At 43.6% G+C, this 15,653-nt stretch overlaps 1 protein-coding gene across 2 annotated transcripts in view; it reads right to left on the bottom strand.

The window, feature by feature from the left end:
- The window catches only part of CLMN (calmin), a 73,006-nt gene that overhangs the window by 42,992 nt on the left and 14,361 nt on the right, over window positions 1-15,653 (bottom strand). Inside the window, exon 1 of one of the 2 annotated variants that reach the window (XM_040067637.1) lies at window positions 8,970-9,021. The exons of the other annotated variant lie outside the window; for it this stretch is intronic. The gene's annotated coding sequence lies outside the window, so the exon portion shown is untranslated. Of the gene's footprint in view, window positions 1-8,969; window positions 9,022-15,653 lie in introns of those variants that run through there. 2 annotated transcript variants of the gene reach the window in all.

Genomic DNA, 15,653 nt, shown 5'->3' with positions numbered 1-15,653 from the left:
TAGGAAACAGCTGTGCGGGCCACTTTTAAAAGCATAACTCCCATCAATAAGCACAGTGTTCCTCAGCTGACTAAATGTTATTTGTTAGGATTTCCAAAAGGCCCAGTGACTCCTGTTGCATAATTTGGGTACAACCCCTTAATAAGATTAATCAGCAGCTCAGAGCTTGTGGGAAGTGTGCAAGTGTGATACATCAAAAAGAACTATGCAACTGCGGTGTGATGGAAAATAACACTTTCCATGCCAAAATGATTCTGGGTGAAAGGAAGTAAGAAAGAAAAGGAAGGATTTATGCACATTATTAAGTAAATATCAGTCTGTAGATTTTATCTTTCAAGTAATGTCAGCATCTCAGATATTTTTGTAGCTCTAAAGATGACTATCCAACTCAATTCACTGAAGCATTAAGCTTCTGTAAGTTTTGGTTAAAGTTACACTGAGATGTCAATTGTTTTTTGAAAATGCAAAGTGTACTGAGTTTTACTGAATCATAACCCATTAGATCAATGACTTTTTAAACTAGTTCACTCTCCACATATCAGAATGAACTTTTTCATTACAAATCCCCAAATCTAATACTATTATGTGCAAAATATCCTTAAACTGTGACTAGGATATAAGACCTGCAGCCACATCTGCAGAGAGACACCTGAGACTCCTCTCCTGGCACAGAGGCAGGCAAAGGATAAGGAGGTGCCACTGGGAGACTGCTGGTGCTCACAGGAAGGGGCAGATATCCTGATGCACCTCTGGAGCCAAAAGCATTATTTGAAGATTTCAGGTCACCTACACGTTAGGAGCCCAAGCAGTGTACCTGTTGCTTAGCAAACCATTGAAATTACTCACTGGGTATTTCTTTAGTAAGTTGCCAGTGTTTTCAGGATGTGTTTATTTAATTGTTTTAAATAGGATTACTTTCACCATCTTCTATTCCTTTGTCAGTTTAGCTTTTATGCTGCGTTCTGAAAAAGCTGAAATACTTGCTTAAAGCTTTCAGAAACATGCACTCCTACCCTTTCAAAAAATGTCATTTTAAAACATTTATTGATGTTCTCATGACAAGAAACACAATTAGAGACACTATCATTTTCCCCATATGCATTCAATTTCTCTATTCCCCACGGCAGCTTGGATCCTGAGTGTAGGTTATGTAATTTTCCCAGAAAATCATTCAAAAAGGTACTCTTAATGCTGGGTTGAGGCTGTTTTCCCTAGCCAAGTGTTTGTCTCCTAAAAACTTTGCAAAGCAAAGAAAATTTTTAGCTCATTTTCATTATCTTCAGAGATAAACATAATAACTTAATAACATAAGCAGCAAAGAACAACACTGTAGTTCAACAGTACAGTAAATCCATCCTAAAGCTTGTTGGAACCAATTTTTTTTTTAAAACCCACATCATACAAAACGCCAAACTAATATAATTTTAACTTAGAAGCTTTTTTATGTAAGAAAAAAGTTGGAAGTTAACTTCGTATCTCCAAGTGTTGGATCACATCACTTACTGTCTGGTGTTCTGCAGCCAGGAGGTCAGTGCAGAGCTGTGAAACTCTTCATTGCACATTCTGGCAAATGCAGCAGAGAAGCAAATGTGAGCCCATGTGTGATCTCAGTTACCTCTGCATTGTTCCATTGTACAGTAACAACACATAATCTATTAACAGCAATGGGTGAGGTAGTGTTAAAGTAACTCCTGGTTTTAATGAGCTGGGGCAGTAGGATACACTTCTCTCCTGAGTTAGGTTGTCACCCATCAGCCTGTGCATTGCATCCTGGCACTCACCAAAAGGAGGGAAACACTCAATGACAAGTCTCTTCTCGGCTTATCTTGTATTTTAGCACAGCCACTTGCAATCCAGCCCAGGAGAGAGCCTCAGACTTCCTTTGACACCCACTGAGGGCACCTGAATGCACAGCAAGAAGAGCAGATTCTGCCTGTCTCATTTTGCCCTCAATTCCTTCCCCATGAGGGTCTGGAAGCGAACTAAAGCCCTTATGTCTATAAATAGGGTGGCTGTGGAATGCCTGGATCAGAGCTTATTTGCAAGGGAATGGATATTCTCACTGTCATCAAAAGAAAAAAAATAAGTTTTGTTTGCTACTTTTACTGTGACTGTCATATTTGAATATGTTTATAACTCAATCATGTAATTTGTTATAGCCTATTCTTGAAAACAGAGGTTGTAACTAAAATATTACTACTTCTTTAACTTAGAAACGTTCATGCAGTTGGATTTAAATCTCCATGCTAGGAAGCAATCAAAAGCAGAAATGGAGAAATGTGTACCTACAGCAGGCTTCATCAGCCACATAACATGTATCTCATGACAGAGATACAAGTCTGCAATACCCCATCAGGTAGAAAAGACCCCGAATGACTATGTGCTTTCTTCTTCATCCTTTGGTGCTACATGACTAAACATGACGTGTAGTGCCATATCTGTTTTTCCCTTTATCACAGATTCACAGTTTACATACCCAATGAGAGCATGCAGACAGCTCTTGTGCAAAGATTTGCCTAATGTTCTCCATCAGCTCACAGACTCAAATGGCTGGGAGGGGGCGATAGGGAAGAGCTGCCTAAATCCTTCTGTAATTCCATGGGAAACCAGATGCAGGATTTGATGCCAGCTAAAGTTAACCTGGTGGACAAAAGGGTTTATTTTAACTTGGTCACTCGATCCAATTCACTGCACAGTCACACAAACACTTGTGCCGGTATGAGCCAAGGGGGAAAAGGGTGTGTTATAGCTCTGCCTGTCTTGGCAGCAGCACTGGCTTATTTCTATTTAAACTGTATGTTAAAGTATGTCTTAACAGCCCTTGAGCCATTTTATTTAGTCTCTTGAGTCACACATACATCACACAGATTTTTGCTGCTGTCCAGACTGGAGACACTTCATAAACAAAACATGAGTCCTCATACAGAAGGGAATATTATTTCATGTCTAACAAAATACCCGGTTATCCAGTGGCTGCATACAATGGTTGCATTTTCAGAAACAGTTGCAATTTGGTAGTTAAAGCAAAGGATTACTGACGTATGCCACCAACATGAGAGAAGCAAACATGCTTCATGCCCCAGTCTCCCTACTGTCCATAAGCACTTTGTAAGGTCTCAGGATGAGAACTAGCATTTTGATGGCGTGTCTATGAAAAAACCAGCTGACTAAACCTTTAAATTCTTGAGGTTTTTAAAAGCATTCAAAAAGGTAACACAGACCTGTGATAAAAAGTAGGTATGTGTAATGTCTGTCAACAGGTTGACTGTCCATTCTCTCCTGTGCATTTGCAGGGTCTGCACTACAAGAAAAGTCCTTATCTTAAGAGTTTCTTCAGTTTCTCTCTCCCTAATACTTACCTTTACCAATCCAGTGATAAGCCATAGAAAAAAGTACACATACTGTTGATTTACAACATTTAAATTACACATTTTGTTAGCTGCTCGTCCCAATCCTACTCCCAATGCTGCAAATGGAGGACTTTGTTTTGCACAAGTGGTTGGAGACATAAGGATCAATAACTATTTTCCTCCTTGCCTGCTTTGCATTTATCATTCCTACCTTTCTGTTTTGCTGGTGCTGATTTCCCCATTCAGTCTTTGATCTTGGCTGTAATCTTGGCACATGGTTATCTCTTTCTCTTCCCTTCCCTGTTCATTCTTTCCATCTCACAGCTGATAAAGTAATGCAGCTCTATAGAGGTAGTTCCTTTTCTTATCAGACAACAATTTGGAAAACCAGAGCAACCATAACCCATTTCTGATGCTGCTCTGTGATAGCTGTGGTTAGGGGAGCAATACACATACCTAGTCATTTCAGCTATAACATTCCAGGCCAGCACAAAATGAACACAACACCCCTCAGGCATCTCTGCATTATGCTGCCCAAAGGCAGCAGCTGATGCACCATCTCAGGAGGCCTGATAGCAGCATTCAGTCCTCGCTCATGCATTAAATATCAGAATCACAAGGAGCTGCTACCTTTTAAATCCAGCTCACCATAAAAGGATCCTCTCTGTTGGTTATTTCATAGCTGAAGGAATGAATAATTAAAAGGCAGCAGGTATTCTTCACCGGAACTAAATCTTTAGTGAAGGGCAGAAGAACATCCAGCAGATCCAGACTTTCATATATAAGAAAGAGCTCAGACAAGTCAAAGGTCCCTTGGACATATGCAGAGCAGGCTGGCAGCAGAGGTCTGACATGCAGAGCACACACCCACTGATCCTGAGACACTCTGGCTCTCAGCTGGGGAATGTGTTCATCACACAGGCATCCCTACCTTCTGCAGGACTCGCACAACTGTCTTGTTTTCACCGTGCTGGTGGCACATCACAGGCAGATGAAGATCCCCACCTTTCCAGTTTAATTTAACAAGCTGGTCCCGGATGAAATGTGCCACATGGTTAAAAAAGAGCTGGGCTCAGATGTGGGATTTGACTGGCAAGATGCAAGATGCCATATCAGTGGAAATGAAACAAACTCATCTTGTTCCAGTGACTTAATGCTGCACAAACAGAAGCTAGTTAAATATAGACCATGGCTGAAAAATCATTTTCCATAGGTGAAGCCTATTAAAATCCCTGCTCTAAGCAAAGCTGTAAAGCTTGCAGCTAGCTGATGTCCCTGGCAGCTTCTCCAAGGGGGCTTGGTGCTGCCAGCTATGCTGTGAACAGTGGGATGGACTGGGCACACATGGCATGATCCACACCTACCCACGGAGGATGGGAGGTGCAACAAATGCTTCTCCAGTCCAGATATGTCTGTGTTACAGCCCTGCAGTGGAGGCTGGCTGTGCTGCCTGCAGACACGTGTGATGTCTGTAGTAGAGCTGGCAGCTGCATTTTTCCTCCTTAACAGCCTGACAGCTCTGTAGTGCCAGTGGCACAGTCAGAAGTCCTCTTACCCTTATTAGTGCAGGAAAAGTACTATGGATATACCTCAGGCCAAGAGGTGGATCTAACATTTGAGGTAAGGATGTAAAAACAAGAAAAATAAGAGAACAACTTTTGATGACAAAGTCCCTTTGAATACTCAGCTTGCTAAACAGAACTAAAACACCTGAAGGCTGATCATGGCAGAGTCCTCTCTACTTCCACTTGGGAGTCCTCACTACTGTAGGATGAAGTGTTTCAGCATCAGTCACAGCGAATATTCTCCAAGGAACAACCACATTGCAGTTGGGATTTGCTGGCTGTGGGCCCAAAGGGCAGTGGGCACAGGACTCAGCTGCAGGTCTTGGCTTCTGGAAAGAAATTCTTGAGCACTTGCAGCACTGCATATCTTCCAAAAAGGGCAGGAAGTTCTGTAACACTAAGAATAGGTGGCATAAAAATCACTTTATTTCCTCCTTCAGTTGTTTTTAAAAACGGGACTATTTTAAACAAAGAAAAATCATTGTTTTAATGATTGGTCAATACCCAATAACATTTTTCCTGCCTTAGAATATTCAACTTTTTTCAGGTCTTCTACGGAAGTGCAAACAGGCACATTTCAAGTAAAACTTTAGGATAAAAACACAGACAAATGCAAGTGCTCAGACAAACACAAGTGTTCAGGAATGCACCATCTCTCAGGCAAGTGCCCTTCCACAGCCAGTAAAGGTCAATTGCAGTATGATCGCTCCTTGGAGAAGATTGGCCATGACTAACACTGAAACACAGAAGGCAATGACCTTCCCAATGTAACCGAGAAAATGGCTTCACTTATTCACAGTCAAGGTGCATCATTGGGTTGTTTTCAACTTTCAGAAGTTGAAAACTAGCTGAAAGTTACTGGCACCTTTTGGCACTCACGTCCATATCAACAGCCATGTCCATATCAGCTGGACCACAAGCACACAACTGCTTCCCAGCCTCTGCCACTGCAAGGGGTTGGTCTCGCCAAGGTGCAGACCGTTTTGCTTTCTGAACTCCATAAGCTCCACCTTGGCCTAGTCACCAAGTTTATCCCTGTGGATTTAGGTTCTCTCATTTGCTGTTGCTACCCCTAATTTAGTGTTGTTTACACATTTGAGGGAGGCACACTCTGTGCTGATCAAAATGTCGAGCAACGTGGACTCCAGCAGAGTACGCTGCTCACTGCATGGTGCCAGCTGGATGTCAGCCCTTTGATATCCTGGAATCCAGCTGAAGGTGATCCCAGCAGATTTCAACCCATCTAACAATCTGTTCCACCAGATTGTGACTGCAGTACCAGAAAGGCCATTTCCCACTGGCAGAATTTGGCAGCTTTGAATCTTTCCTACATTGGCAAGGATGAAAATACGCAGACGGAAAGAGAAGCCATGGTATCGCTGAATTAAATTTTTAAAGTCCAAAGCCATCTGAGATCTGGGATTGCAAAGGTCAACATTGAACTGTACCACAGATTTATCAGCACAAGCTGCCTTTGTGGCCTTTAGCTTCTGAAAATGATGTTCACAGATGAAATTGAGACCCAGCACAAATTCAAGTGCATGTTATGCACAACTTGCAAGAACTGATTCATTCCCAGTGCCAGTGCCTGTGATTTAAGCATTCTTCTGAAACCAAAGAACATCTCTTTAGTGAGGCCTCCTTATGAGTTAACAAGATCACACTTTGCAGAAGATCACAGAACTTGTGAGATCTTGTAACTTTCAGCGACACCATTAAAAAGAAAGACTATCATACAATCCAAAACTGAAGTAAAAAATGGAAGCAAAACCATACTGACTGACTCCAGTGAGAACTGGGTGTTCAGATGAAGAGATTGCCATTTTGGGTGTACATACACAAATTAGCAATTAGGGGTAATTGTTTTCAGCTGCATTTTGCTGTTTAAAAAAGTATTAATAACTTGTAATTAACATTAATTTAAAAACAGATGAAAACCCATGTTGGTGCTGAGAGTAGACAAGCCTGACAGAAAACAGCTACCTCATATGCAGCGCTGGTGGCTGTCAGCTAGAATATTTCTTGTGTGCTCCCAAACCAAAATTACAGCAACAGTTTTAATCTCTCTGTCTTCTCAGGCACTTCCTGCCCACTAATCTCTCCCTTTAACCACGGTCAGATCTTCAAGAAAAGTACCACAGAGGAAGAAAGGGGGAAGAAAGGTCCCTCACTGTGCCCAGGCTGCCAGGTATCAGCCAGACACTGCTCCTCCGTACCCACCCAGACCTCCCGCCGTGGCACCAGACCTGGTGTGCCCGTGTGAGCTGCCGCACTGACCTCCAAGGGCAGGCCTGTGAGCCAAACTGCCCCGTCGTATGTGCTCTTCTACCGCCATGTGAAGAGATGAACTTAGCCAAGATTCAAGACTTAAATGAGGCTGCTGGAAGATTTCCTCATAATTTGCCCTGACAGCATTTCCTGCCTGGAAATAAAATCTGTCCAGCCCCAGGCAGCCCTGGTTGTGTTCCGCTGCACATCACCACGTGAGGCAAGCCCACGCACAGGTGGCAGGATGGGCAGGGCAGCCCCTTGGCTGGACCTTACCTTGTGCTTCCAGGGCAAGCCAGTGAAGGGCCAGGGTGATGCTGGGGAAGAAGTTACTTGGCCATTAGAGAGGTGTGGTTCCCCGAGGTGAGGAGGTACATGGTACGAGGCACCCTGTCTGGTCAGCACATCAGCCAAAGGCAAGTCCATCTCATGAGTGCCCCTTCCTTAAGTTATAATCCAAGAATATAACTTTGAAGTTGTATTTTCAAAAGGTTACCTCTTTATACTTCACTCTGTAAAAGTACATGCCTGTTACAGGCTCAAATGAATCAGGCTTGTAGACTTGTTCCAAAGAATTATGCTCCCAACATCTGGTTGCCCAAGCTACTACAAGAACCTTTGTGCAGAGTGGTTTAGTGTGCACTTTTCTGGACAGAATGCTGGATCACACCTAAATGTCCATTTGGCACTGAATCTCATCTGGGTCAAGTGGACTTGGTGTCCTCAGCAGTAGCCAATAGCACGTATTTGTCAATAAACAGGACAAAGGCCAACATGGACAGTTTCTCAGCTGAGCTTCAGGTTATAAAACACCAGGCAAGGCAAAACCCCCAAACCTCAAGACAGTGATGCACCTGTCCTACACGGCAAGTCCATTTCTATTAACCATATTCCCTCCTGTTGAATTTGACTACTGTTGAATTTCTAGGGTTTTTTCCCCCCCCCCACTAATCAGTAATTCTATTTGGTCAAATGGGCAGCCTTCAACCAACAGAATCATTTCTCAAGTTATCCAGGACTGCTTCCCTGAGCAGAATCACAAAACATTTTGAGTTGGAAGGGACCAACTCAGTGAGGATCATTGAGTCCATCTCTTATGTGAATGGCCTGTACAGGGATCAAATCTGTGACCTTGGAATTATTAGCATCACGCTCCAACCAAATGAGCTAATTCCAGGGTAGGTACTGACCTTCCCCACTGGGGCTGGAGCTGTGACTAGACTTTATTGCCCAATTCCTGTCACCATTCCAGCATATCTCTGGGTTCACCACGCTTCACCTTCAGTGGTGGATCTGAGCAGATTGAGGTCTCTGCAGTGTAACTGCTTGTGTAAGGGTCATGTGATGTAAAAAAAAAAAAAAAAAAAAAAAATTATTGTGAAGCTCTAGCCTGGCATACATTCTCCCAACAGTGGAGAAGCTCAGAGATCTCATTTCATCTCAGATTCCTGTAACTCCTATTTCTACAGTGTGAGATCTGAGATTCCAGAACCTTTTATCAATAAAAGGCTAGTTGCTTATAGTCACTCTGAAAGGCTCAAACAGACTCAGAATAGATTTCAGTCACTTCTGTCACCAAAACTTAACAGCAAACAGGTTTCACTGTAAACAGGATTCGCGATACACTATTCAGACATCTTTAAGCTTCTTGGAGCACGGCTTCACCCCCATCTGCCCCCCCCCCACCCCCACTTCTGATTGTGATTTTCAGTTTAGCTCTGGAAAAAACATTTAAACTTTCCACACTCCCTCTATTCTACTGATTTTGCAAGGAACACCTCCTTACCTGTTACAGACCATTAACAAAGTGCCCTTTTTCTGCTTCCTCGCCCTCCCCCAGAGCATTTGGAGAAATGCTGCAAAGCTGTGAACCTCCTCAGACTCCACTGCCTGTTGCCCAGGAGCTGGAGAAGGCAAAGAGGAAGGCGTTCTCTGAGCAGTGGTGCAGGAAAACAGGAATTTCCCTTTAGGGATTGGCTGTAGAGAATTACCTGGTTGCTTAGAAACATGAGATTAACTACAGCTCAATCTCCCCTTCCTTCACACATGCACTTAAGGAGAGGCTGTAAATCAGCTCGGTGGGGGACTCAGGATGGCTGGTGTGCGGGGTGAGACGCAGGGTCACCACACAGGGTCACCATGCAGGCTCAGGCCAGGGGCAGACAGAGGGGAGGGCATGTTTTCTGCTCCCCTTCGCAGGCTGTGTGAGCTCCCTTTGGTTTGCAGTGAAAAGTTTCTCACTGCTGAGTTTCAGCCACCAGGATGAGAGTCAATGATGGAGATCCGCAGCCACATCGCCTGTGCCAGGATTTCAGCTTTGATGACAATCAGTTGAGGGAATGCAGTTAGGGCAAAGCATCTGACAAGAAGAAGCAGATGAAATTTAAAGCAATGATATTTTAAGTATAAACAAAAGTTATGCTAATTCCTGCACCTCTTAGTGATAGTTTCTATGTGAGCTGCCAAAGCATCAGTGACTGGCAGAAATGAACACACTTGCTGCCTGTTTGCGTCCTTTATACCTTCAAGAAATTGTACAGAAAAGGTGATTAGCAACACAGAGAGCCAACTGCTGCTTTGCTTACCCACCATCACATAACACAGAAGAAGGAAAAAACAATCTAGATAAAACAGACATGGACTTAATCTCATACAGTTTATGGTCAAACCAGTTTAACATGAAAAAGCACCACTGCTATCACAAACATGAGAACATAGCCCACAGTGTGTGCACAAGAGCTTTAATGAAGTCTCTGCAGGAAGAATACTCTTCAAGTCTGACATAACAGGTCAAAGGACAGATGAACTGGTATATACCTATTAAGTATTAGAAGCTGGAAAAACACACTGACAAGTGTGGCTAATTTAGACTCTCTCACGTTCACTGACATCAGCTCCCAGACACAGAGTGGAAGGGATATGCTGTGGAGTACATACCCAATAACCTCGTGGACAGGAGCCAGCAGTGTGGTTGTCATTATGCTGGATAGTTACTACAAGCTGAGGGTTAATTATTAGCACAACTTAAAATCAAAGAGAGTTTGATCCAGACTGCATAGCTACACACACATACACACGCACAGCTTCTACCCTGGAGTACTTCCCATCTCTTTGCAGACAAGCTCAGCATAGTTTAGACATGTCCAAGGTGGCATACCATGCCAAGGTAGCAGTGATAGGGAATCTGTAGCCAGGCAGCTCTTGAAGAGTCAGCATCTACAGGAATGAGTGCTGGGGGGGGCTCTTCACTGGTTGGGGTTTTTTTGCAATACCACTTCAATGGTTCTTTAGAAAGAGTTAGCATGACTACAGCAAAGTTATGTTTTGCACGTCATTTTTAAGTTCTGCACACAAAAATTCTCTCCTTGACCTTGGATAATTTTTCAGGGAGAAAGGACTGGAGTTACCTTCTGCTCCACATTTGCATCCTTTACAAAGAAAAGCAATGACCTCTCTGCAAGGACAGGTTTGCAAATATCAGCACTCTGATTTTTAGAGATTATTCAGTGATATTTATTAGTGAATTCTAGCTGGTGGGATGGAAAAAGCCAAGGGAATGAAGCAACAATCAAAAAGTGCAATCATCTGACAAGTTTCTTTTGTAGATTAACAGAAACTCAGATTTGGTAGAGTTGTTCTTTTTCCACAGCAAAATGCTCTTTGGGCCTACATGAGCAATCATAACCAAGGTTTTTTTTCACTTAATTGTCCTGATAATTCAGTGTTAACTTGATGGACTCAGTTAAAACAAATAGTTTTACCTGTGCATAAGCACTTGATATTCCATCTGCATTCAGTAAGAAAACCAGGAATGTGGGTAAGCAGACCAGGCTGAGTTCAGAATACGCAGTGACAGGGCGGGGAGGAAATCGCCTCTTGCAGTCTTCATCTGGGGCGGTGCAGATGTACAGACCCGGAGGTTTCTAAGGCAGACACAACGAGCAAGTGCTACATGCAACTAATAGATGGAACACAGTCTTCTACCAACACCACAGAAGAAAAAGAAAAGGAGTTTATCCTACAAAAATGAAATAAAAATGACAAGCCAAGCTGGCTAAACAAGGCGGTGTTTGTATAGGGCAGGGGGGTGCTGAGCTGACAACACTGCTCTTTTATGTGCTCTCATACTGTGTTTGGTGCATAAACATGGGCTGACGTGACCAAGGGCTCCCCGTGAGCGAACGGAGCAACTTTCCCCTGGCAGAGAAGGATTAGTGTTTGCTGACCCTGTCAAAAGGAATTCGGGGCGACCTCTGTCTCCCCCCTGCTAGTCCTGCCACCTCGGTAGCTGCAGGGCTTACACTGTAGCCTGCAGTGTTTACATCGCTGGTCCCAAACATCCTTCTGTGTCTGCAGAGTTACAGCAGAGTGTGAAATTGAGCCTAATTCTCTCACTGCAAATGGGAGTGCTTTCCCATCCTGGCATTTAGCATTTCACGTTCTCATGTACTGCAAACAACCGTCAAACCCAGGGAAAAGTCACAGCTGCAGGGGAAGTCTACATGACCAGCTGAGAAGGTCCAACTTCCAGTTGGTTAGGGCTTCAGAGAAATGTCACCCAGTGAGCCAAAATTAAAGAGTAAAGAGAGTCCCAGGAGTCTTACAAGACAGGGCAGCTAGGTTCAGGGATCACATCCAGGCCCTGCAAAGTGCCACAACTCAAAGTGTTTGTCATTAAGAGTCACAGCTGTGAGAAAGGCACAGCTTTAATGAGGGCTAAGTCAACAGGAGGGACCTTCCAGGTGTGCAATACCAGCAGCTACAGTGACTGCAGATAGGAGTAGACTGTACTGATCAAGGAAACATTTGCTGAAGCACTTTGGAAGTGAGCAGTTCAAACAATCTCCCTACTGTTTCCACCAGTGTCAACCCAGACACAGAGTTTTTGTTAGTGCTCAAATCTTGCTTTAGTAAATTAAAATATATTTCCACTTTGCTCTGCTAAGCCATTGCAAGAAGAGAAAAGGTGAATTAAATCCTAACACTGTTTTTGGGAATGAATGATCCCAGGACAATGTCTGCAGCCTGGCAAGGGCTGAGGAAACACACCGGCATCTCTCAGCCTTCACTTGTGCCTCCTCCCTGAAGTGTTCCTCAAGGACTTTCCGTGCATAAGTAAGCTAAGGTGGGATGAACTTTAAATAGGCCTCGCCCTACAGTCAAATAATCTAGGGAAAATGTTTATATGATTTGTAATATTTGCATTTCAAGCAGTGAAAATTCTTGTTTTGGTACATTATACATGCTGGGATTACTAGCAAGCTGCAGACTGGGTATGTGTTGTTTTTTACCATGAAGCACAGATGATTGACTTCGTTCAGGGATCCAGGCATCATTGGCAAAACTCAGGTTATGGCAATACAGCTAAACTGTGTTCTCCTGCTTAGAGCTGTAGTTTAATTTATCCATTTACTACCTCTCAAGACAAAGTTTCACATTTTGCATCTGCAGTCAGGCTGGGCCTTGGCTGTGCTGTTAGTTACTTGTTATTCTCAGTCAGTCACTGCTGTAATCTCACTTATTTGTAGCCAAACTGTTGAATGTATAATAATGTACTTTCAAGAGATTACCCTGTATAAATGAAAGAACTTAATTTTTTTCTTAATGGTCACAAATTAGATTAAAAAAGCAATATAAGCAAGACAATAAATAAACTGGATTTGTACAAATTAACATTGAGTTTGTTTGCTTCATAATCTGCAGTCTGGAAACATGACCACTTGCACTAGGCTAATGTCATTGATTTCTGTTGCTCAGATAAGCATGCCACCAAAAAAAGTCTGAGGTGAGGTAGGAGCTTTTATTAGGCCAGCAAACAGGATGAGGAAAAACAACAAAGTAACTTATCAGCCAGCCTAAAATAAAGCATTACCTCTCCCTATAAACCTCGCCTTGCTTATATCATGGCACTAAATTCACTACTCAAATATTTCTCATCCTAGCAATTAAATGTTACGTTTACTAGAAGTCCAAGAGCAGCCTCAGCTTAGAATTGATTTTGTTAACTAAACAAGATTTTCAGCGCAGAAGGGCAAAGAAAGCATGAGAACACTGGTACTGGAAACACAGCTTGTGTAATTTGGCCAGCACAGGCTTTGAATCTGCGAGTTCCCCCACCCCCACATGCTGCAATCCCAGCATCCATGGAGAACCCCCAGCAGCAAAACCATGGGCCTTGGGACCAAATTACCTCCCAGCTGACACTGCCCAGAATTACCATCTAGAGTGGGTGGGTCTGTATCCCAAATAACTGATTTGAGAGACGAGCTGGCTGCCTTGCAGGCGTGCAGGACTCCTTGGGGACTCCTGAGAGGGAGCAGCAGCAAGCTCCTGAAGTGGCTGAAAATCATCTTTCATTCTGCAGTCACCACCACGGCACTGACTTAGGAGAGCATTTTCAGTGAGGCTGGAGGAATAATTGCATCCCACGGATCAGCAGGTGACCAGGTAATGTATAGCCATGGGGCCATGTAGGCATTTTCCCTGGAGCATCCTCAAAGTCTGGAGAGGCCTAATAAACTGCTTACAAGAACCACTATAGGTATATAGCTATTAGGTATATAACCCTGCTTTGACATCTGCAAAGTAAACGTACCCACATACATGTGGTGACTTTCCAGCATCCTTGTAATTAACAGCAGCTCAGGCATCCCCAGTGAGCTTCTTGTTTAGACAGAAAAGCAGGGAAATACTCTCGAAATGAATTCCTAGCTTATTTTTGTTTAGAGTAGCCACATAACTCCTCCTCCCTGCCTCAAGGCGATGTCAAAAGCAAAAACCAGAATTACAGACAGATGAGCCTCAGCCCCACTGCTCCAGCAGGGCAGGGCTCTGTGCTCAGCCTTTCCAGCTAAAGCGCTCCTCTGCCTGCCCCTCCCAGCACAGCCTCCAGCAGCAGCGGCTGTGAATGAGCCCAGCTCCACAGGGATTGATCCTCGAACAAAGCACACGCTTGGCCCAGCTGTCTGGATTCAGGGTCCCTCCTCTGCCACCCTCACAGCTTTCTCTGCATCCACTTCTGTTGTAAGGGCTTGGGTCGACTTCAAGCATGAAGTGGAGTCCAGTTTACATTTAACTACGAACAACTGAGGCAGAACCACCTTCATTCTTCCGGGGAACCATTACACCAGCATCCAGGCTGACTTTCAGGAAAGTTAATTCTCAGTAACTTTTGAGGGTACTCACGTTGATGCAGCCTATGTTATTCCTTAGCTGCACCAGACCAGAGTGGCAGTGGCCACATTTATGGCTCCATGGTGCTGTAAATAAATGCTAAACCTGTGTTTTAATGGTGGCAGGTGGGCAGCAGCTGTTGCTGTTGAATGCCCAGCAGATTGGTATTGCTCTCAGAAGGGAAGGCACTGAATAGCCTAAAGATATCAATGTCTGCAACAAGCACTTTCTTTCATAAACACTACCTGGGAAAAAAAAAAAAAAAAATCAACCAGCTGACCAAGTAAAGAAGTTGTATGTTGGAAATAGATGATAAGACTTTCCTTTGCCCCCGCTCTGGGCAACAGGCTGTCAGATTTTATGGGAGGGGGAAATAAGACATTACAGGATAGGAAAGAGCATGTTAGAGAAAGGAAAGGCAGCATACAGAATAAAATGTATAATTCATGGCTTATGAAAGCCTTGAGGCAAGACCTTTCGGACTTGCTAATTGCTTTGCTGAGGAACAGGCCAGAAGCCATAAGAATGACTCCTACAGTCAGGCAAATGAATGCATAAAGCATTGCAACATGCACCCAGGGGTTTCCACATCACCCCTCTTGCACAGGTGTGCTGCTGGCTCACCTGGCAACATGCCAACCCAGGACAAGTGCATGGGATATCAGGCTGATCCGAGGATCTAGATTTAATTCTGGTATGTAGCTCTGTACATTCAGGTTTTTGTACTGCAGGCAGATTCATTTGTATAAACTGGCTGGAGCCACAATGAAGCCCTTGGAGGACCCTCACTGTGTGCTCAGAGCATGCAACTCTGTGCATGTGAGTGAGACAGGCGGAGATGAGCAGTTTCTCCACTGCAGTAGCCAGATTTAGCCTCACTGAGCTCAATGGCAAAAAATTCAGTGGGTGCAAGATCAGATCCCAGTTGCAGGCAAAGAAATTCATATGACAAGTAGGAAGGATAAAGGCAAGCTTAATAGCTTATAGTTACTGAGGTTGGCACAAGTGCTTGGTTTGGTGCATTTAAGTCATGAACAAAGCATTAAAATCTTTTAGCTTCCTATATTATAACTACCTCCTCCTCCTCCAAATCCCCAGTGAGCAGCTTTGGATTTTTTCCTCCAAGCAGGCAAAATCATAGGGTTTTGTCTACCTACATGTTCAAGTCTCTCCTACTGACATTCTCTCATTTCGGAAAATGTTATTCCAGTCAATTCTCTGATAATATCCTGCTGACCACCACCAGCCACTGCTCTTAAACCTCACCACAATTTTGTCTTAAGGACCTAATAAAGGC

Source organism: Hirundo rustica, chromosome 6 (assembly GCF_015227805.2).
Source record: "Hirundo rustica isolate bHirRus1 chromosome 6, bHirRus1.pri.v3, whole genome shotgun sequence".
In the NCBI taxonomy this organism is placed as follows: Eukaryota; Metazoa; Chordata; class Aves; order Passeriformes; family Hirundinidae; genus Hirundo; species Hirundo rustica.
The sequence above is the reverse complement of the archived record's forward strand: the minus strand, read 5'-3'. Positions and strand labels throughout refer to the sequence as shown.